The sequence below is a fragment of the Pseudophryne corroboree genome, unplaced genomic scaffold, assembly GCF_028390025.1.
Source record: "Pseudophryne corroboree isolate aPseCor3 unplaced genomic scaffold, aPseCor3.hap2 scaffold_223, whole genome shotgun sequence".
Classification (NCBI taxonomy): Eukaryota; Metazoa; Chordata; class Amphibia; order Anura; family Myobatrachidae; genus Pseudophryne; species Pseudophryne corroboree.
In genome coordinates this window covers 731118-753657 of record NW_026968879.1, presented here as the reverse complement: position 1 = coordinate 753657, position 22540 = coordinate 731118, and the positions used below count along the sequence as shown (strand labels likewise).

The window sequence follows — 22540 nt, the reverse complement described above, 5'->3', positions numbered from 1 at the left end:
GACAAAGAAATCTGACTTTTACCAGAGCTGACCAGAGGAAAGCACAAACACAGTCCCCCACTACCACAAATAATGCAGTCGAGTTTCCCACATTTGGGAAAATCACAGGGGTCAGCATACCCAGAATGCAATGAATGAACCTCACCCTGGGAGAACAATCTTCATGACCATGGTATCTCCTATGCAAAATAAGTATGATTTGGGATAGGGCTGGTGAGGGCCGCTGCTCAGGCACATCTCTGTCAAGTAAAGGAGATTCAACTGAGGCAGCACAAGGGAACTCTCATCTGGGGACAACAACTGCAGGGAGACCACATCTTTTCAGATGAACATGGGAGGGCGGAAGGCTGCCTAATACTGAAGCACCATCAAATATCAAATAATATGCAACAACTAGTACAAGCACTCCTTGGGGAAGGTCTGCAGCAGACGGATTTGCATACGGTGATGTTATCCAAGCAGTGGGCCAAAGTTGACTGGAACCCTCATCTGCATATGAAAAGAGAAAAGGGGCATGCAGGGCATGGCGGCCTTTTGCAGTGCTTGGATGACCCCTAGTTCGCATTAAACACCCCCACCCTCCTTTGGTGTGGGGCTCATGTTGGCCATGCCCCATCCCCTGAAGCATTCAAGCTGATTTCTTGCAGCAGCTGGGCACTGTAACAGCTCCAGAGCTGTTCTGTAAGGCAAGTAAAAGGGTGTGGGCCCTGCAGCACCACCTGTTGTTCGCATTGTGCGTTGGAAGGCACAAATTAAGCAGACGGGAGGAGAAGTCAGGATAGTGCGCAAGGGCATACTTTTCTCTTAGTCCGGGGGCAAGGCTTCAAAATGGGGTCTGCAACGGAGGAGACACAGGGGGCGTGGTCACAGCAGCTTTTCTCTACAGCCTGCACCAGCAGGAGCCTACACCATTTTTTATGATCACGCTGAACTGCAGTGCGACTGCAATTACAGCATGGTCAAGAAGGGAGGCGTCATGCTGGGTGGCCATGCCCTGTCACTGTGCAGGAGCCAGCACAGCTCACACACTAGTCCCCGGGTGCAGCCCCCAACCCCCGGGACACCCGGAGCAACAAAATGTAGATTCAGGCCACCAGGCCACGCCCCTACCTATGAAACCATGCCTCCTTTTTACCATTGCGCTGTTTATCTGCGCGCACTGCATTACAATCTCCCTCGCCACCTTTCTGGGTGTCACCAGTGATAGTGACACCTCTGCCATGCTTGTAGCAGCTGGTCCTAAGATCTACGCCTCAAGCCCTGAGTGTTTGCCCTTGTGACTTGTTGATCATCATAGCGAAGCAGATGCTTACAGAAAACTGCAGGGGCTTAGATTGAAAATAAAAAAATTGATGGGTATAAGGTAGAGAGGAGCGGGTTCGGTTCTCCGAGAACCGAATTCCCCACGAACTCCACGTGGTTTACACTGGTCCGAGGCAGGCTCGGTTGTTCCCGCCTGACTCGGAAAACCTGAACAAGGGAAAATGTCATCATCCCGCTGTCGGATTCTTGCGAGATTCGGATTCCATATAAAGAGCTGCGCGTTGCTGCCATTTTTACTCGTGCATTGAAGAGAGAGCGGAGAGGACGTGGCTATGTTCTCTCAGTGGAAATCTCAATATCAGTGCTCAGTATCAGTGGTTACTTATTGCTGCTCAGTAATACTAGTAGTGTGTCTCTCCTGCTCAGTGTCAGTTCTCAGTAGTATCCTCATCAGTGCTCAGTATCACTGCTCATTGTCTTGTGCTGCATTGTGGTGCTCAGCATACTACAGTACATTACTAATAGTCCAGTGCTGCATCTTGCTGCTCAGTGTCAGTTCTAGTATCCTCATCAGTGCTCACTATCACTGCTCATTGCATTGTGGTGTTCTGTATACTACAGTAACATAGTAATATAGTATATATAGAGGAGCGGGTTCGGTTCTCCGAGAACCGAATTCCCGACGAACTCCACGTGGTTTACACTGGTCCGTGGCAGGCTCGGTTGTTCCCGCCTGACTCGGAAAACCTGAACAAGGGAAAATGTCATCATCCCGCTGTCGGATTCTCGCGAGATTCGGATTCCATATAAAGAGCTGCGCGTTGCCGCCATTTTTACTCGTGCATTGAAGAGAGAGCGGAGAGGACGTGGCTATGTTCTCTCAGTGGAAATCTCAATATCAGTGCCCAGTATCAGTGGTTACTTATTGCTGCTCAGTAATACTAGTAGTGTGTCTCTCCTGCTCAGTGTCAGTTCTCAGTAGTATCCTCATCAGTGCTCAGTATCACTGCTCATTGTCTTGTGCTGCATTGTGGTGCTCAGCATACAACAGTACATTACTAATAGTCCAGTGCTGCATCTTGCTGCTCATGTTGGCTATGCCCCAGCCCCTGAAGCATTCAAGCTGATTTCTTGCAGCAGCTGGGCACTGTAACAGCTCCAGAGCTGCTCTGTAAGGCAAGTAAAAGGGTGTTGGCCCTGCAGCACTACCTGTAGTTTGCATTGTGCGTTGGAAGGCACAAAGTAAGCAGACAGGAGAAGTCAGGAGAGTGCACAAGGGCATAGAAGGCAGGGGCTCAAGAAAAGAGAAGTGGAAACAGACAGCAAACTAGGCTGGAGAGAGACCTGAGACAAAGAGATCTGAATTATACGAGTAGCCGACCAGAGGAAACACAAATTATGCAGTCAAGTGTCCCACATTTGGGGAAATCGTAGGAGCAGCACACCCAGAGTGCAATGGGTGAGCCTTGCCCTGGTAGAAGCACCTTCCTGATCATAGTATCTCACTTGGCAGGTAAGTAGGAGTTGGGCTTGAGCTGGGGAGGGTCGCTGCTCGGGCACCCCCCTGTCAAGTGAAGGAGATCCAACTGAGGCAGCACAAGGAAACTCTCAAAAAAAGAACAAGGCTAGAGGAAGATCTGAGACAAAGAAATCTGACTTTTACCAGAGCTGACCAGAGGAAAGCACAAACACAGTCCCCCACTACCACAAATAATGCAGTCGAGTTTCCCACATTTGGGGAAATCACAGGGGTCAGCATACCCAGAATGCAATGAATGAACCTCACCCTGGGAGAACAATCTTCATGACCATGGTATCTCCTATGCAAAATAAGTATGATTTGGGATAGGGCTGGGGAGGGCCGCTGCTCAGGCACATCTCTTTCAAGTAAAGGAGATTCAACTGAGGCAGCACAAGGGAACTCTCATCTGGGGACAACAACTGCAGGGAGAACACATATTTTCAGATGAACATGGGAGAGCTGAAGGCTGCCTAATACTGAAGCACCCCAAACAACAAACCAAATGCAACAACTAGTACAAGCATTCCTGGGGGAAGGTCTGCAGAAGACGGATTTGCATACGGTGATGTCATCCAAGCAGTGGGCCAAAGTTGGCTGGAACCCTCATCTGCATATGAAAAGAGAAAAGGGGTATGCAGGGCATGGCGGCCTTTTGCGGCGCTTGGATGACCCTTAGTTCGCATTAAACACCTCCACCCTCCGTCGGTGTGGGGCTCATGTTGGCTATGCCCCAGCCCCTGAAGCATTCAAGCTGATTTCTTGCAGCAGCTGGGCACTGTAACAGCTCCAGAGCTGCTCTGAAAGGCAAGTAAAAGGGTGTGGGCCCTGCAGCACTACTTGTAGTTTGCATTGTGCGTTGGAAGGCACAAAGTAAGCAGACAGGAGAAGTCAGGAGAGTGCACAAGGGCATAGAAGGCAGCGGCTCAAGAAAAGAGAAGTGGAAACAGACAGCAAACTAGGCTGGAGAGAGACCTGAGACAAAGAGATCTGAATTATACGAGTAGCCGACTAGAGGAAACACAAATTATGCAGTCAAGTGTCCCACATTTGGGGAAATCGTAGGAGCAGCACACCCAGAGTGCAATGGGTGAGCCTTGCCCTGGGAGAAGCACCTTCCTGATCATAGTATCTCACCTGGCAGGTAAGTAGGAGTTGGGCTAGAGATGGGGAGGGTCGCTGCTCGGGCACCCCCCTGTCAAGTGAAGTTCTGCAGAAGACGGATTTGCATACGGTGATGTCATCCAAGCAGTGGGTCAAAGTTGGCTTCAACCCTCATCTGCATATGAAAAGAGAAAAGGGGCGTGCAGGGCATGGCGGCCTTTTGCGGTGCTTGGATGACCCCTAGTTCGCATTAAACACCTCCACCCTCCTTTGGTGTGGGGCTCATGTTGGCCATGCCCCATCCCCTGAAGATGAACATGGGAGGGCAGAAGGCTGCCTAATACTGAAGCACCCCCAAACAACAAACCAAATGCAACAACTAGTGCAAGCATTCCTGGGGGAAGGCCTGCCGCAGATGGATTTGCATATGGTGATGTCATCCAAGCAGTGGGTCAAAGTTGGCTTCAACCCTCGTCTGCATATGAAAAGAGAAAAGGGGCGTGCAGGGCATGGTGGCCTTTTGCGGCGCTTGGCTGACCCCTAGTTTGCATTAAACACCTCCACCCTCCTTTGGTGTGGGGCTCATGTTGGCTATGCCCCAGCCCCTGAAGCATTCAAGCTGATTTCTTGCAGCAGCTGGGCACTGTAACAGCTCCAGAGCTGCTCTGTAAGGCAAGTAAAAGGGTGTGGGCCCTGCAGCACTACCTGTAGTTTGCATTGTGCATTGGAAGGCACAAAGTAAGCAGACGGGAGGAGAAGTCAGGATAGTGCACAAGGGTATAGAAGGGAGCGGCTGAAGAAAAGAGAAGTGGAAACAGACAGCAAACTAGGCTGGAGAGAGACCTGAGACAAAGAGATCTGAATTATACGAGAGCCGACGAGGGGAAACACAAATTATGCAGTCAAGTTTCCCACATTTGGGGAAATCGCAGGAGCAGCACACCCAGAGTGCAATGGTTGAGCCTTGCCCTGGGAGAAGCACCTTCATGATCATAGTATCTCACCTGGCAGGTAAGTAGGAGTTGGGCTAGAGCTGGGGAGGGTCGCTGCTCGGGTTCCCCCCTGTGAAGTGAAGGAGATCCAACTGAGGCAGCACCAGGGAACTCTCGAAAGAAGAACAAGGCTAGAGGAAGATCTGAGACAAAGAAATCTGACTTTTACCAGAGCTGACCAGAGGAAAGCACAAACACAGTCCCCCACTACCACAAATAATGCAGTCGAGTTTCCCACATTTGGGAAAATCACAGGGGTCAGCATACCCAGAATGCAATGAATGAACCTCACCCTGGGAGAACAATCTTCATGACCATGGTATCTCCTATGCAAAATAAGTATGATTTGGGATAGGGCTGGTGAGGGCAGCTGCTCAGGCACATCTCTGTCAAGTAAAGGAGATTCAACTGAGGCAGCACAAGTGAACTCTCATCTGGGGACAACAACTGCAGGGAGACCACATCTTTTCAGATGAACATGGGAGGGCGGAAGGCTGCCTAATACTGAAGCACCATCAAATATCAAACCATATGCAACAACTAGTACAAGCACTCCTGGGGGAAGGTCTGCAGCAGACGGATTTGCATACGGTGATGTTATCCAAGCAGTGGGCCAAAGTTGACTGGAACCCTCATCTGCATATGAAAAGAGAAAAGGGGCATGCAGGGCATGGCGGCCTTTTGCAGTGCTTGGATGACCCCTAGTTCGCATTAAACACCTCCCCCCTCCTTTGGTGTGGGGCTCATGTTGGCCATGCCCCATCCCCTGAAGCATTCAAGCTGATTTCTTGCAGCAGCTGGGCACTGTAACAGCTCCAGAGCTGCTCTGTAAGGCAAGTAAAAGGGTGTGGGCCCTGCAGCACTACCTGTAGTTTGCATTGTGCATTGGAAGGCACAAAGTAAGCAGACGGGAGGAGAAGTCAGGATAGTGCACAAGGGTATAGAAGGGAGCGGCTGAAGAAAAGAGAAGTGGAAACAGACAGCAAACTAGGCTGGAGAGAGACCTGAGACAAATAGATCTGAATTATACGAGAGCCGACCAGGGGAAACACAAATTATGCAGTCAAGTTTCCCACATTTGGGGAAATCGCAGGGGCAGCACACCCAGAGTGCAATGGGTGAGCCTTGCCCTGGGAGAAGCACCTTCATGATCATAGTATCTCACCTGGCAGGTAAGTAGGAGTTGGGCTAGAGCTGGGGAGGGTCGCTGCTCGGGTACCCCCCTGTCAAGTGAAGGAGATCCAACTGAGGCAGCACAATGGAACTCTCGAAAGAAGAACAAGGCTAGAGGAAAATCTGAGACAAAGAAATCTGACTTTTACCAGAGATGACCAGAGGAAAGCACAAACACAGTCCCCCACTACCACAAATAATGCAGTCAAGTTTCCCACATTTGGGGAAATCACAGGGGTCAGCATACCCAAAATGCAATGAATGAACCTCACCCTGGGAGAACAATCTTCATGACCATGGTATCTCCTATGCAAAATAAGTATGATTTGGAATAGGGCTGGGGAGGGCCGCTGCTCATGCACATCTCTGTCAAGTAAAGGAGATTCAACTGAGGCAGCACAAGGGAACTCTCATCTGGGGACAACAACTGCAGGGAGAACACATATTTTCAGATGAACATGGGAGGGCAGAAGGCTGCCTAATACTGAAGCACCCCCAAACAACAAACCAAATGCAACAACTAGTGCAAGCATTCCTGGGGGAAGTTCTGCAGAAGACGGATTTGCATACGGTGATGTCATCCAAGCAGTGGGTCAAAGTTGGCTTCAACCCTCATCTGCATATGAAAAGAGAAAAGGGGCGTGCAGGGATGGCGGCCTTTTGCGGTGCTTGGATGACCCCTAGTTCGCATTAAACACCTCCACCCTCCTTTGGTGTGGGGCTCATGTTGGCCATGCCCCATCCCCTGAAGCATTCAAGCTGATTTCTTGCAGCAGCTGGGCACTGTAACAGCTCCAGAGCTGCTCTGTAAGGCAAGTAAAAGGGTGTGGGCCCTGCAGCACTACCTGTAGTTTGCATTGTGCATTGGAAGGCACAAAGTTAGCAGACGGGAGGAGAAGTCAGGATAGTGCACAAGGGTATAGAAGGGAGCGGTTGAAGAAAAGAGAAGTGGAAACAGACAGCAAACTAGGCTGGAGAGAGACCTGAGACAAAGAGATCTGAATTATACGAGAGCCGACCAGGGGAAACACAAATTATGCAGTCAAGTTTCCCACATTTGGGGAAATCGCAGGGGCAGCACACCCAGAGTGCAATGGGTGAGCCTTGCCCTGGGAGAAGCACCTTCATGATCATAGTATCTCACCTGGCAGGTAAGTAGGAGTTGGGCTAGAGCTGGGGAGGGTCGCTGTTCGGGCACCCCCCTGTCAAGTGAAAGAGATCCAACTGAGGCAGCACAAGGGAACTCTCGAAAGAAGAACAAGGCTAGAGGAAGATCTGAGACAAAGAAATCTGACTTTTACCAGAGCTGACCAGAGGAAAGCACAAACACAGTCCCCCACTACCACAAATAATGCAGTCGAGTTTCCCACATTTGGGAAAATCACAGGGGTCAGCATACCCAGAATGCAATGAATGAACCTCACCCTTGGAGAACAATCTTCATGACCATGGTATCTCCTATGCAAAATAAGTATGATTTGGGATAGGGCTGGTGAGGGCAGCTGCTCAGGCACATCTCTGTCAAGTAAAGGAGATTCAACTGAGGCAGCACAAGTGAACTCTCATCTGGGGACAACAACTGCAGGGAGACCACATCTTTTCAGATGAACATGGGAGGGCGGAAGGCTGCCTAATACTGAAGCACCATCAAATATCAAACCATATGCAACAACTAGTACAAGCACTCCTGGGGGAAGGTCTGCAGCAGACGGATTTGCATACGGTGATGTTATCCAAGCAGTGGGCCAAAGTTGACTGGAACCCTCATCTGCATATGAAAAGAGAAAAGGGGCATGCAGGGCATGGCGGCCTTTTGCAGTGCTTGGATGACCCCTAGTTCGCATTAAACACCTCCCCCCTCCTTTGGTGTGGGGCTCATGTTGGCCATGCCCCATCCCCTGAAGCATTCAAGCTGATTTCTTGCAGCAGCTGGGCACTGTAACAGCTCCAGAGCTGCTCTGTAAGGCAAGTAAAAGGGTGTGGGCCCTGCAGCACTACCTGTAGTTTGCATTCTAGTGTCTTTCGTTTGGGAGAAAAATGCAAAGGTACAATACAGCTTTTCCTTGCCGATATCTCTCTTTTGCAAAGAGCTAGGCATTGGAAAATTCAGGGCTATACCGTGTAGATGAAGCACTAACAGGAGGCTTTTAAATTTTCATTCTAGTGTCTTTCGTTTGGGAGAAAAATGCAAAGGTACAATACAGCTTTTCCTTGCCAATATCTCTCTTTTGCAAAGAGCTAGGCATTGGAAAATTCAGGGCTATAACGTGTAGATGAAGCACTAACAGGAGGCTTTAAAATTTTCATTCTAGTGTCTTTCGTTTGGGAGAAAAATGCAAAAGTACAATGCAGCTTTTCCTTGCCGATATCTCTCTTTTGCAAAGAGATAGGCATTGGAAAATTCAGGGCTATAACGTGTAGATGAAGCACTAACAGGAGGCTTTAAAATTTTCATTCTAGTGTCTTTCGTTTGGGAGAAAAATGCAAAGGTACAATACAGCTTTTCCTTGCCGATATCTCTCTTTTGCAAAGAGCTAGGCATTGGAAAATTCAGGGCTATAACGTGTAGATGAAGCACTAACAGTAGGCTTTAAAATTTTCATTCTAGTGTCTTTCGTTTGGGAGAAAAATGCAAAGGTACAATACAGCTTTTCCTTGCCAATATCTCTCTTTTGCAAAGAGCTAGGCATTGGAAAATTCAGGGCTATAACGTGTAGATGAAGCACTAACAGGAGGCTTTAAAATTTTCATTCTAGTGTCTTTCGTTTGGGAGAAAAATGCAAAAGTACAATGCAGCTTTTCCTTGCCGATATCTCTCTTTTGCAAAGAGATAGGCATTGGAAAATTCAGGGCTATAACGTGTAGATGAAGCACTAACAGGAGGCTTTAAAATTTTCATTCTAGTGTCTTTCGTTTGGGAGAAAAATGCAAAGGTACAATACAGCATTTCCTTGCCGATATCTCACTTTTGCAAAGAGATAGGCATTGGAAAATTCAGGGCTATAACGTGTAGATGAAGCACTAACAGGAGGCTTTAAAATTTTCATTCTAGTGTCTTTCGTTTGGGAGAAAAATGCAAAGGTACAATACAGCTTTTCCTTGCCGATATCTCTCTTTTGCAAAGAGATAGGCATTGGAAAATTCAGGGCTATAACGTGTAGATGAAGCACTAACAGGAGGCTTTAACATTTTCATTCTAGTGTACTTCGTTTGGGAGAAAAATGCAAAGGTACAATACAGCTTTTCCTTGCCGATATCTCTCTTTTGCAAAGAGATAGGCATTGGAAAATTCAGGGCTATAACGTGTAGATGAAGCACTAATAGGAGGCTTTAAAATTTTCATTCTAGTGTCCTTCGTTTGGGAGAAAAATGCAAAGGTACAATACAGCTTTTCCTTGCCGATATCTCTCTTTTGCAAAGAGATAGGCATTGGAAAATTCAGGGCTATAACGTGTAGATGAAGCACTAACAGGAGGCTTTAAAATTTTCATTCTAGTGTCTTTCGTTTGGGAGAAAAATGCAAAGGTACAATACAGTTTTTCCTTGCCGATATCTCTCTTTTGCAAAGAGATAGGCATTGGAAAATTCAGGGCTATAACGTGTAGATGAAGCACTAACAGGAGGCTTTAAAATTTTCATTCTAGTGTCTTTCGTTTGGGAGAAAAATGCAAAGGTACAATACAGCTTTTCCTTGCCAATATCTCTCTTTTGCAAAGAGCTAGGCATTGGAAAATTCAGGGCAATAACGTGTAGATGAAGCACTAACAGGAGGCTTTAAAATTTTCATTCTAGTGTCTTTCGTTTGGGAGAAAAATGCAAAAGTACAATGCAGCTTTTCCTTGCCGATATCTCTCTTTTGCAAAGAGATAGGCGTTGGAAAATGCAGGGCTATAACGTGTAGATGAAGCACTAACAGGAGGCTTTAAAATTTTCATTCTAGTGTCTTTCGTTTGGGAGAAAAATGCAAAGGTACAATACAGCATTTCCTTGCCGATATCTCTCTTTTGCAAAGAGATAGGCATTGGAAAATTCAGGGCTATAACGTGTAGATGAAGCACTAACAGGAGGCTTTAAAATTTTCATTCTAGTGTCTTTCGTTTGGGAGAAAAATGCAAAGGTACAATACAGCTTTTCCTTGCCGATATCTCTCTTTTGCAAAGAGCTAGGCATTGGAAAATTCAGGGCTATACCGCGTACATGAAGCACTAACAGGAGGCTTTTAAATTTTCATTCTAGTGTCTTTCGTTTGGGAGAAAAATGCAAAGGTACAATACAGCTTTTCCTTGCCAATATCTCTCTTTTGCAAAGAGCTAGGCATTGGAAAATTCAGGGCTATAACGTGTAGATGAAGCACTAACAGGAGGCTTTAAAATTTTCATTCTAGTGTCTTTCGTTTGGGAGAAAAATGCAAAAGTACAATGCAGCTTTTCCTTGCCTATATCTCTCTTTTGCAAAGAGATAGGCATTGGAAAATTCAGGGCTATAACGTGTAGATGAAGCACTAATAGGAGGCTTTAAAATTTTCATTCTAGTGTCTTTCGTTTGGGAGAAAAAAGCAAAGGTACAATACAGCTTTTCCTTGCCGATATCTCTCTTTTGCAAAGAGATAGGCATTGGAAAATTCAGGGCTATAACGTGTAGATGAAGCACTAACAGGAGGCTTTAAAATTTTCATTCTAGTGTCTTTCGTTTGGGAGAAAAATGCAAAGGTACAATACAGCTTTTCCTTGCCGATATCTCTCTTTTGCAAAGAGCTAGGCATTGGAAAATTCAGGGCTATAACGTGTAGATGAAGCACTAACAGTAGGCTTTAAAATTTTCATTCTAGTGTCTTTCGTTTGGGAGAAAAATGCAAAGGTACAATACAGCTTTTCCATGCCGATATCTCTCTTTTGCAAAGAAATAGGCATTGGAAAATTCAGGGCTATAACGTGTAGATGAAGCACTAACAGGAGGCTTTAAAATTTTCATTCTAGTGTCCTTCGTTTGGGAGAAAAATGCAAAGGTACAATACAGCTTTTCCTTGCCGATATCTCTCTTTTGCAAAGAGATAGGCATTGGAAAATTCAGGGCTATATCGTGTAGATGAAGCACTAACAGGAGGCTTTAAAATTTTCATTCTAGTGTCTTTCGTTTGGGAGAAAAATGCAAAGGTACAATACAGCTTTTCCTTGCCAATATCTCTCTTTTGCAAAGAGCTAGGCATTGGAAAATTCAGGGCTATAACGTGTAGATGAAGCACTAACAGGAGGCTTTAAAATTTTCATTCTAGTGTCTTTCGTTTGGGAGAAAAATGCAAAAGTACAATGCAGCTTTTCCTTGCCGATATCTCTCTTTTGCAAAGAGATAGGCATTGGAAAATGCAGGGCTATAACGTGTAGATGAAGCACTAACAGGAGGCTTTAAAATTTTCATACTAGTGTCTTTCGTTTGGGAGAAAAATGCAAAGGTACAATACAGCATTTCCTTGCCGATATCTCTCTTTTGCAAAGAGATAGGCATTGGAAAATTCAGGGCTATAACGTGTAGATGAAGCACTAACAGGAGGCTTTAAAATTTTCATTCTAGTGTACTTCGTTTGGGAGAAAAATGCAAAGGTACAATACAGCTTTTCCTTGCCGATATCTCTCTTTTGCAAAGAGATAGGCATTGGAAAATTCAGGGCTATAACGTGTAGATGAAGCACTAATAGGAGGCTTTAAAATTTTCATTCTAGTGTCCTTCGTTTCGGAGAAAAATGCAAAGGTACAATACAGCTTTTCCTTGCCGATATCTCTCTTTTGCAAAGAGATAGGCATTGGAAAATTCAGGGCTATAACGTGTAGATGAAGCACTAACAGGAGGCTTTAAAATTTTCATTCTAGTGTCTTTCGTTTGGGAGAAAAATGCAAAGGTACAATACAGCTTTTCCTTGCCGATATCTCTCTTTTGCAAAGAGCTAGGCATTGGAAAATTCAGGGCTATAACGTGTAGATGAAGCACTAACAGGAGGCTTTAAAATTTTCATTCTAGTGTCTTTCGTTTGGGAGAAAAATGCAAAGGTACAATACAGCTTTTCCTTGCCGATATCTCTCTTTTGCAAAGAGATAGGCATTGGAAAATTCAGGGCTATAACGTGTAGATGAAGCACTAACAGTAGGCTTTAACATTTTCATTCTAGTGTCTTTCGTTTGGGAGAAAAATGCAAAGGTACAATACAGCTTTTCCTTGCCGATATCTCTCTTTTGCAAAGAGATAGGCATTGGAAAATGCAGGGCTATAACGTGTAGATGAAGCACTAACAGGAGGCTTTACAATTTTCATTCTAGTGTCTTTCGTTTGGGAGAAAAATGCAAAAGTACAATGCAACTTTTCCTTGCCGATATCTCTCTTTTGCAAAGAGATAGGCATTGGAAAATGCAGGGCTATAACGTGTAGATGAAGCACTAACAGGAGGCTTTAAAATTTTCATTCTAGTGTCTTTCGTTTGGGAGAAAAATGCAAAGGTACAATACAGCATTTCCTTGCCGATATCTCTCTTTTGCAAAGAGCTAGGCATTGGAAAATTCAGGGCTATAACGTGTAGATGAAGCACTAACAGTAGGCTTTAAAATTTTCATTCTAGTGTCTTTCGTTTGGGAGAAAAATGCAAAGGTACAATACAGCTTTTCCATGCCGATATCTCTCTTTTGCAAAGAAATAGGCATTGGAAAATTCAGGGCTATAACGTGTAGATGAAGCACTAACAGGAGGCTTTAAAATTTTCATTCTAGTGTCCTTCGTTTGGGAGAAAAATGCAAAGGTACAATACAGCTTTTCCTTGCCGATATCTCTCTTTTGCAAAGAGATAGGCATTGGAAAATTCAGGGCTATATCGTGTAGATGAAGCACTAACAGGAGGCTTTAAAATTTTCATTCTAGTGTCTTTCGTTTGGGAGAAAAATGCAAAGGTACAATACAGCTTTTCCTTGCCAATATCTCTCTTTTGCAAAGAGCTAGGCATTGGAAAATTCAGGGCTATAACGTGTAGATGAAGCACTAACAGGAGGCTTTAAAATTTTCATTCTAGTGTCTTTCGTTTGGGAGAAAAATGCAAAAGTACAATGCAGCTTTTCCTTGCCGATATCTCTCTTTTGCAAAGAGATAGGCATTGGAAAATGCAGGGCTATAACGTGTAGATGAAGCACTAACAGGAGGCTTTAAAATTTTCATACTAGTGTCTTTCGTTTGGGAGAAAAATGCAAAGGTACAATACAGCATTTCCTTGCCGATATCTCTCTTTTGCAAAGAGATAGGCATTGGAAAATTCAGGGCTATAACGTGTAGATGAAGCACTAACAGGAGGCTTTAAAATTTTCATTCTAGTGTACTTCGTTTGGGAGAAAAATGCAAAGGTACAATACAGCTTTTCCTTGCCGATATCTCTCTTTTGCAAAGAGATAGGCATTGGAAAATTCAGGGCTATAACGTGTAGATGAAGCACTAATAGGAGGCTTTAAAATTTTCATTCTAGTGTCCTTCGTTTCGGAGAAAAATGCAAAGGTACAATACAGCTTTTCCTTGCCGATATCTCTCTTTTGCAAAGAGATAGGCATTGGAAAATTCAGGGCTATAACGTGTAGATGAAGCACTAACAGGAGGCTTTAAAATTTTCATTCTAGTGTCTTTCGTTTGGGAGAAAAATGCAAAGGTACAATACAGCTTTTCCTTGCCGATATCTCTCTTTTGCAAAGAGCTAGGCATTGGAAAATTCAGGGCTATAACGTGTAGATGAAGCACTAACAGGAGGCTTTAAAATTTTCATTCTAGTGTCTTTCGTTTGGGAGAAAAATGCAAAGGTACAATACAGCTTTTCCTTGCCGATATCTCTCTTTTGCAAAGAGATAGGCATTGGAAAATTCAGGGCTATAACGTGTAGATGAAGCACTAACAGTAGGCTTTAACATTTTCATTCTAGTGTCTTTCGTTTGGGAGAAAAATGCAAAGGTACAATACAGCTTTTCCTTGCCGATATCTCTCTTTTGCAAAGAGATAGGCATTGGAAAATGCAGGGCTATAACGTGTAGATGAAGCACTAACAGGAGGCTTTACAATTTTCATTCTAGTGTCTTTCGTTTGGGAGAAAAATGCAAAAGTACAATGCAACTTTTCCTTGCCGATATCTCTCTTTTGCAAAGAGATAGGCATTGGAAAATGCAGGGCTATAACGTGTAGATGAAGCACTAACAGGAGGCTTTAAAATTTTCATTCTAGTGTCTTTCGTTTGGGAGAAAAATGCAAAGGTACAATACAGCATTTCCTTGCCGATATCTCTCTTTTGCAAAGAGATAGGCATTGGAAAATTCAGGGCTATTACGTGTAGATGAAGCACTAACAGGAGGCTTTAAAATTTTCATTCTAGTGTCCTTCGTTTGGGAGAAAAATGCAAAAGTACAATACAGCTTTTCCTTGCCGATATCTCTCTTTTGCAAAGAGATAGGCATTGGAAAATTCAGGGCTATAACGTGTAGATGAAGCACTAACAGGAGGCTTTAAAATTTTCATTCTAGTGTCTTTCGTTTGGGAGAAAAATGCAAAGGTACAATACAGCTTTTCCTTGTCGATATCTCTCTTTTGCAAAGAGCTAGGCATTGGAAAATTCAGGGCTATAACGTGTAGATGAAGCACTAACAGTAGGATTTAAAATTTTCATTCTAGTGTCTTTCGTTTGGGAGAAAAATGCAAAGGTACAATACAGCTTTTCCTTGCCGATATCTCTCTTTTGCAAAGAGATAGGCATTGGAAAATTCAGGGCTATAACGTGTAGATGAAGCACTAACAGGAGGCTTTAAAATTTTCATTCTAGTGTCTTTCGTTTGGGAGAAAAATGCAAAGGTACAATACAGTTTTTCCTTGCCGATATCTCTCTTTTGCAAAGAGATAGGCATTGGAAAATTCAGGGCTATAACGTGTAGATGAAGCACTAATAGGAGGATTTAACATTTTCATTCTAGTGTCCTTCGTTTGGGAGAAAAATGCAAAGGTACAATACAGCTTTTCCTTGCCGATATCTCTCTTTTGCAAAGAGATAGGCATTGGAAAATTCAGGGCTATAACGTGTAGATGAAGCACTAACAGGAGGCTTTAAAATTTTCATTCTAGTGTCTTTCGTTTGGGAGAAAAATGCAAAGGTACAATACAGCTTTTCCTTGCCGATATCTCTCTTTTGCAAAGAGCTAGGCATTGGAAAATTCAGGGCTATAACGTGTAGATGAAGCACTAACAGTAGGCTTTAACATTTTCATTCTAGTGTCTTTCGTTTGGGAGAAAAATGCAAAGGCACAATACAGCTTTTCCTTGCCGATATCTCTCTTTTGCAAAGAGATAGGCATTGGAAAATTCAGGGCTATAACGTGTAGATGAAGCACTAACAGTAGGCTTTAACATTTTCATTCTAGTGTCTTTCGTTTGGGAGAAAAATGCAAAGGCACAATACAGCTTTTCCTTGCCGATATCTCTCTTTTGCAAAGAGATAGGCATTGGAAAATTCAGGGCTATAACGTGTAGATGAAGCACTAACAGGAGGCTTTAAAATTATCATTCTAGTGTCTTTCGTTTGGGAGAAAAATGCAAAAGTACAATACACTTTTCCTTGCCGATATCTCTCTTTTGCAAAGAGATAGGCATTGGAAAATTCAGGGCTATAACGTGTAGATGAAGCACTAATAGGAGGCTTTAACATTTTCATTCTAGTATCCTTCGTTTGGGAGAAAAATGCAAAGGTACAATACATCTTTTCCTTGCCGATATCTCTCTTTTGAAAAGAGATAGGCATTGGAAAATTCAGGGCTATAACGTGTAGATGAAGCACTAACAGGAGGCTTTAAAATTTTCATTCTAGTGTCTTTCGTTTGGGAGAAAAATGCAAAGGTACAATACAGCTTTTCCTTGCCGATATCTCTCTTTTGCAAAGAGATAGGCATTGGAAAATTCAGGGTTATAACGTGTAGATGAAGCACTAACAGGAGGCTTTAAATTTTTCATTCTAGTGTCCTTCGTTTGGGAGAAAAATGCAAAGGTACAATACAGCTTTTCCTTGCCGATATCTCTCTTTTGCAAAGAGATAGGCATTGGAAAATTCAGGGCTATAACGTATAGATGAAGCACTAACAGGAGGCTTTAAAATTTTCATTCTAGTGTCTTTCGTTTGGGAGAAAAATGCAAAAGTACAATGCAGCTTTTCCTTGCCGATATCTCTCTTTTGCAAAGAGATAGGCATTGGAAAATGCAGGGCTATAACGTGTAGATGAAGCACTAACAGGAGGCTTTAAAATTTTCATTCTAGTGTCTTTCGTTTGGGAGAAAAATGCAAAGGTACAATACAGCTTTTCCTTGCCGATATCTCTCTTTTGCAAAGAGATAGGCATTGGAAAATTCAGGGCTATAACGTGTAGATGAAGCACTAACAGGAGGCTTTAACATTTTCATTCTAGTGTACTTCGTTTGGGAGAAAAATGCAAAGGTACAATACAGCTTTTCCTTGCCGATATCTCTCTTTTGCAAAGAGATAGGCATTGGAAAATTCAGGGCTATAACGTGTAGATGAAGCACTAATAGGAGGTTTTAAAATTTTCATTCTAGTGTCCTTCGTTTGGGAGAAAAATGCAAAGGTACAATACAGCTTTTCCTTGCCGATATCTCTCTTTTGCAAAGAGATAGGCATTGGAAAATTCAGGGCTATAACGTGTAGATGAAGCACTAACAGGAGGCTTTAAAATTTTCATTCTAGTGTCTTTCGTTTGGGAGAAAAATGCAAAGGTACAATACAGCTTTTCCTTGCCGATATCTCTCTTTTGCAAAGAGATAGGCATTGGAAAATTCAGGGCTATAACGTGTATATGAAGCACTAACAGGAGGCTTTAAAATTTTCATTCTAGTGTCTTTCGTTTGGGAGAAAAATGCAAAGGTACAATACAGCTTTTCCTTGCCGATATCTCTCTTTTGCAAAGAGATAGGCATTGGAAAATTCAGGGCTATAACGTGTAGATGAAGCACTAACAGTAGACTTTAAAATTTTCATTCTAGTGTCTTTCGTTTGGGAGAAAAATGCAAAGGTACAATACAGCTTTTCCTTGCCAATATCTCTCTTTTGCAAAGAGCTAGGCATTGGAAAATTCAGGGCTATAACGTGTAGATGAAGCACTAACAGGAGCAGGGGCGGAACTGTGGGAGGCAGTGGAGTCGGCTGCCGCCGGGCTCCTGGCCACAAGGGGGCGCATCTCCTCCACTGTCTCCCGCAGCCTGAGGACTGCGCTGCTATTGCAGATGGAGGAGCTGTGTCAATGACACGGAAGCTGCCTCCTGTAGAGAGAGATGGCACTGGCTGCAGCTAGGGGGAGCTCCAGAGCACAGCTCCTCCCGGGCCCTTAGTAAGCCAGCCGAGAGAAGCTCAGAACTCTCTGCTCCTCCATGCTCTGGATGATAGCCAAAGGTAGGCACTGTGTGGGGGGTGGGGGAGAGGTGTATTTGGGGGGAAGTACTGTGTTTTGTGTGTGCTTGTTTTTAAGTGAGGTGTGTGTGTTTTTAAGGAAAGTTGTACATTCAAGTAAAAGAGGCATGTGTGTGTGTGATGTGTGTGAGAGTGGCATGTGTGTGAGAGGCATGTATGTGTATGTAAGTGGGAGGCATGTGTATGTAAGTGGGAGGCATGTTTATGCAAGTGAGAGGCATGTGTGTGTGTGTGAGAGGCATGTGTATGTAAGGGGCCCTACACACTCGGCGATGCGCCGCCGAGGTGCCCGACGGCCGACGAGCGACCCAGCGGCGGGGGTGCAGTGACGGGGGGAGTGAAGTTTCTTCACTCCCCCCGTCACCCGGCTCCGTAGACTTGCAGGCAAATATGGACGATCTCGTCCATATTGGCCGGCATGCACAGCCGACATGGCCCCAGCGATGAACGAGCGCGGGGTCGCGCATCGTTCATCGCTGGGGACTCCACACTGCACGATATGAACGAAATCTCGTTCATTAATGAACAAGATCGTTCATATCGTGCAGTGAAATCGCTATGTGTGTAGGGCCTATAAGTGAGAGGCATGTGTATGTAAGTGAGAGGCATGTGTATGTGAGAGGCATGTGTATGTGAGAGGTGTGTGTGAGAGGCACGTGTGTGAGAGGTGTGTGTAAGTGAGAGGCATGTGTATGTAAGTGAGAGGCGTGTGTGTTTAAGTGAGACGTGTGTTTAAGTGAATGAGGCGTTTGTCTTTTTTTTAATATATATCTAGTGTTCACGCTAGGTGTCTGCCCCTTTTTTAGACAGCTGAATCCCGCCTTGCCCGTTTTTGTGCGCCCTGCCGCCCCGCCGTTTGCTGCCTGCCGGACCCCGCCACGTCGCCGGATCCAGCCGTGCGCCGCCGGACCCGGTACGTACATGAGAGTCCCCCTGGGCTAAATTAACCTTGTAAGTATTTTGCAGCTGTAAACATTAATCTCAGTGCTTTCTACCTGGTGCAGTGTGCCTCAGTGCTCTCTACCTGGTGCAGTGTGCCTCAGTGCTCTACCTGGTGCAGTGTGCCTCAGTGCTCCCTACCTGGTGCAGTGTGCCATTAGTGCTCCCTACCTGGTGCAGTGTGCCTAAGTGCTCCCTACCTGGTGCAGTGTGCCTGAGTGCTCCCTACCTGGTGCAGTGTGCCTGAGTGCTCCCTACCTGGTGCAGTGTGCCTGAGTGCTCCCTACCTGGTGCAGTGTGCCTGAGTGCTCCCTACCTGGTGCAGTGTGCCTCAGTGCTCCCTACCTGGTGCAGTGTGCCTCAGTGCTCCCTACCTGGTGCAGTGTGCCTCAGTGCTCCCTACCTGGTGCAGTGTGCCTCAGTGCTCCCTACCTGGTGCAGTGTGCCTCAGTGCTCTCTATTTGGTGCAATGTGCCTCAGTGCTCTCTACCTGGTGCAGTGTGCCTCAGTGCTCTCTACCTGGTGCAGTGTGCCTCAGTGCTCTCTACCTGGTGCAGTGTGCCTCAGTGCTCTCTACCTGGTGCAGTGTGCCTCAGTGCTCTCTACCTGGTGCAGTGTGCCTCAGTGCTCTCTACCTGGTGCAGTGTGCCTCAGTGCTCTCTACCTGGTGCAGTGTGCCTCAGTGCTCTCTACCTGGTGCAGTGTGCCTCAGTGCTCTCTACCTGGTGCAGTGTGCCTCAGTGCTCTCTACCTGGTGCAGTGTGCCTCAGTGCTCTCTACCTGGTGCAGTGTTCCTCAGTGCTCTCTACCTGGTGCAATGTGCCTCAGTGCTCCCTACCTGACGCAATGTGTATAATGTGCTCTATCTGGCGCAATGTGTATAATGTGCTCTATCTGGCGCAATGTGTATAATGTGCTCTATCTTGCGCAATATGTATAACGTGCTCTAGCCTCTACCTGGCGCAGTGTGTATAGGAGGTTCTAACTGGTGCAATGTGTATTAGGGGCACTACCGTGTGGTGTAATGTGAATTGACACTATTATGTGGCCACGCCCCTTCCCCACGAAACAACGCCCCTAGATTTTTGCTGCGCACCTTCGGTGCGCACTGTCCATGTTTTGCCCATAGGAATGGGAGCACCAAGCATTATAGTATGTACCTAAGTTTGCCCATTTAACTTAAAAATTTACTCTCACGAATGAAAAATGTGCCCTCCCCGTGATCAGCACCCTGCCCTAAAAAAAAAATACTACAGTGAACACTAATTATATTGGCACACCGCTGCGCCAAAGCATCTCCATGGAGACCTGGTGGGTGAGGGAGCACTGTAGGTGTACTATAATGGTATGCTGGTGTCTGTTTTATTGTAATGACTGACTTGGAGTGCGTCCACTTTCTATGTGTATCTATATTACTATTGGGAAAGGTACCTGAGCACCCTTCTACTGTTCACCCTGGGTGCGGGATAGCTACATATGGTATGTGTGTGTATGTGTAGGGGGGCACCAAAATGTATCATGCCTCCGGGCGACTGGGACGAACTTACGCCACTGAACAGGAGGCTTTAAAATTTTCATTCTAGTGTCTTTCGTTCGGGAGAAAAATGCAAAGGTACAATACAGTTTTTCCTTGCCGATATCTCTCTTTTGCAAAGAGATAGGCATTGGAAAATTCAGGGCTATAACGTGTAGATGAAGCACTAACAGGAGGCTTTAAAATTTTCATTCTAGTGTCCTTCGTTTGGGAGAAAAATGCAAAGGTACAATACAGCTTTTCCTTGCCAATATCTCTCTTTTGCAAAGAGCTAGGCATTGGAAAATTCAGGGCTATAACGTGTAGATGAAGCACTAACAGGAGGCTTTAAAATTTTCATTCTAGTTTCTTTCGTTTGGGAGAAAAATGTAAAAGTACAATGCAGCTTTTCCTTGCCGATATCTCTCTTTTGCAAAGAGATAGCCATTGGAAAATTCAGGGCTATAACGTGTAGATGAAGCACTAACAGGAGGCTTTAAAATTTTCATTCTAGTGTCTTTCGTTTGGGAGAAAAATGTAAAAGTACAATGCAGCTTTTCCTTGCCGATATCTCTCTTTTGCAAAGAGATAGGCATTGGAAAATTCAGGGCTATAACGTGTATATGAAGCACTAACAGGAGGCTTTAAAATTTTCATTCTAGTGTCTTTCGTTTGGGAGAAAAATGCAAAGGTACAATACAGCTTTTCCTTGCCGATATCTCTCTTTTGCTAAGAGATAGGCATTGGAAAATTCAGGGCTATAACGTGTAGATGAAGCACTAAAAGGAGGCTTTAAAATTTTCATTCTAGTGTCCTTCGTTTGGGAGAAAAATGCAAAGGTACAATACAGCTTTTCCTTGCCGATATCTCTCTTTTGCAAAGAGATAGGCATTGGAAAATTCAGGGCTATAACGTGTAGATGAAGCACTAATAGGAGGCTTTAAAATTTTCATTCTAGTGTCCTTCGTTTGGGAGAAAAATGCAAAGGTACAATACAGCTTTTCCTTGCCGATATCTCTCTTTTGCAAAGAGATAGGCATTGGAAAATTCAGGGCTATAACGTGTAGATGAAGCACTAACAGGAGGCTTTAAAATTTTCATTCTAGTGTCTTTCGTTTGGGAGAAAAATGCAAAGGTACAATACAGCTTTTCCTTGCCGATATCTCTCTTTTGCAAAGAGCTAGGCATTGGAAAATTCAGGGCTATAACGTGTAGATGAAGCACTAACAGTAGACTTTAAAATTTTCATTCTAGTGTCTTTCGTTTGGGAGAAAAATGCAAAGGTACAATACAGCTTTTCCTTGCCAATATCTCTCTTTTGCAAAGAGCTAGGCATTGGAAAATTCAGGGCTATAACGTGTAGATGAAGCACTAACAGGAGGCTTTAAAATTTTCATTCTAGTGTCTTTCGTTTGGGAGAAAAATGCAAAGGTACAATACAGTTTTTCCTTGCCGATATCTCTCTTTTGCAAAGAGATAGGCATTGGAAAATTCAGGGCTATAACGTGTAGATGAAGCACTAACAGGAGGCTTTAAAATTTTCATTCTAGTGTCTTTCGTTTGGGAGAAAAATGCAAAGGTACAATACAGCTTTTCCTTGCCGATATCTCTCTTTTGCAAAGAGATAGGCATTTGAAAATTCAGGGCTATAACGTGTAGATGAAGCACTAACAGGAGGCTTTAAAATTTTCATTCTAGTGTCCTTCGTTTGGGAGAAAAATGCAAAGGTACAATACAGCTTTTCCTTGCCGATATCTCTCTTTTGCAAAGAGATAGGCATTGGAAAATTCAGGGCTATAACGTGTAGATGAAGCACTAATAGGAGGCTTTAAAATTTTCATTCTAGTGTCCTTCGTTTGGGAGAAACATGCAAAGGTACAATACAGCTTTTCCTTGCCGATATCTCTCTTTTGCAAAGAGATAGGCATTGGAAAATTCAGGGCTATAACGTGTAGATGAAGCACTAACAGGAGGCTTTAAAATTTTCATTCTAGTGTCTTTCGTTTGGGAGAAAAATGCAAAGGTACAATACAGCTTTTCCTTGCCGATATCTCTCTTTTGCAAAGAGCTAGGCATTGGAAAATTCAGGGCTATAACGTGTAGATGAAGCACTAATAGGAGGCTTTAAAATTTTCATTCTAGTGTCTTTCGTTTGGGAGAAAAATGCAAAAGTACAATGCTGCTTTTCCTTGCCGATATCTCTCTTTTGCAAAGAGATAGGCATTGGAAAATTCAGGGCTATAACGTGTAGATGAAGCACTAACAGGAGGCTTTAAAATTTTCATTCTAGTGTCCTTCGTTTGGGAGAAAAATGCAAAGGTACATTACAGCTTTTCCTTGCCAATATCTCTCTTTTGCAAAGAGCTAGGCATTGGAAAATTCAGGGCTATAACGTGTAGATGAAGCACTAACAGGAGGCTTTAAAATTTTCATTCTAGTGTCCTTCGTTTGGGAGAAAAATGCAAAGGTACAATACAGCTTTTCCTTGCCGATATCTCTCTTTTGCAAAGAGATAGGCATTGGAAAATTCAGGGCTATAACGTGTAGATGAAGCACTAACAGGAGGCTTT

General features: G+C 44.3%; 9 non-coding genes and 1 pseudogene across 9 annotated transcripts; all 10 read right to left on the bottom strand.

The window, feature by feature from the left end:
• Window positions 1-32: 32 nt before the first annotated feature.
• Window positions 33-196, bottom strand: LOC135008915 (U1 spliceosomal RNA). Its single transcript, XR_010208517.1, has one exon. It is a non-coding gene; the product is annotated as a U1 spliceosomal RNA (small nuclear RNA).
• A 2424-nt stretch (window positions 197-2620) lies between these two features.
• Window positions 2621-2784, bottom strand: LOC135008877 (U1 spliceosomal RNA). Its single transcript, XR_010208490.1, has one exon. It is a non-coding gene; the product is annotated as a U1 spliceosomal RNA (small nuclear RNA).
• Window positions 2785-2936: 152 nt separating this feature from the next.
• Window positions 2937-3100, bottom strand: LOC135008766 (U1 spliceosomal RNA). The gene has a single exon (XR_010208412.1). It is a non-coding gene; the product is annotated as a U1 spliceosomal RNA (small nuclear RNA).
• Window positions 3101-3770: 670 nt separating this feature from the next.
• Window positions 3771-3934, bottom strand: LOC135008818 (U1 spliceosomal RNA). Its single transcript, XR_010208462.1, has one exon. It is a non-coding gene; the product is annotated as a U1 spliceosomal RNA (small nuclear RNA).
• An 835-nt stretch (window positions 3935-4769) lies between these two features.
• LOC135008829 (U1 spliceosomal RNA) lies at window positions 4770-4905 on the bottom strand (annotated as a pseudogene).
• Window positions 4906-5057: 152 nt separating this feature from the next.
• Window positions 5058-5221, bottom strand: LOC135008903 (U1 spliceosomal RNA). The gene has a single exon (XR_010208506.1). It is a non-coding gene; the product is annotated as a U1 spliceosomal RNA (small nuclear RNA).
• Window positions 5222-5895: 674 nt separating this feature from the next.
• On the bottom strand, window positions 5896-6058 carry LOC135008721 (U1 spliceosomal RNA). The gene has a single exon (XR_010208370.1). It is a non-coding gene; the product is annotated as a U1 spliceosomal RNA (small nuclear RNA).
• A 152-nt stretch (window positions 6059-6210) lies between these two features.
• LOC135008562 (U1 spliceosomal RNA) lies at window positions 6211-6374 on the bottom strand. Its single transcript, XR_010208216.1, has one exon. It is a non-coding gene; the product is annotated as a U1 spliceosomal RNA (small nuclear RNA).
• A 673-nt stretch (window positions 6375-7047) lies between these two features.
• LOC135008711 (U1 spliceosomal RNA) lies at window positions 7048-7210 on the bottom strand. Its single transcript, XR_010208362.1, has one exon. It is a non-coding gene; the product is annotated as a U1 spliceosomal RNA (small nuclear RNA).
• Window positions 7211-7362: 152 nt separating this feature from the next.
• On the bottom strand, window positions 7363-7526 carry LOC135008557 (U1 spliceosomal RNA). Its single transcript, XR_010208212.1, has one exon. It is a non-coding gene; the product is annotated as a U1 spliceosomal RNA (small nuclear RNA).
• Window positions 7527-22540: the final 15014 nt, after the last annotated feature.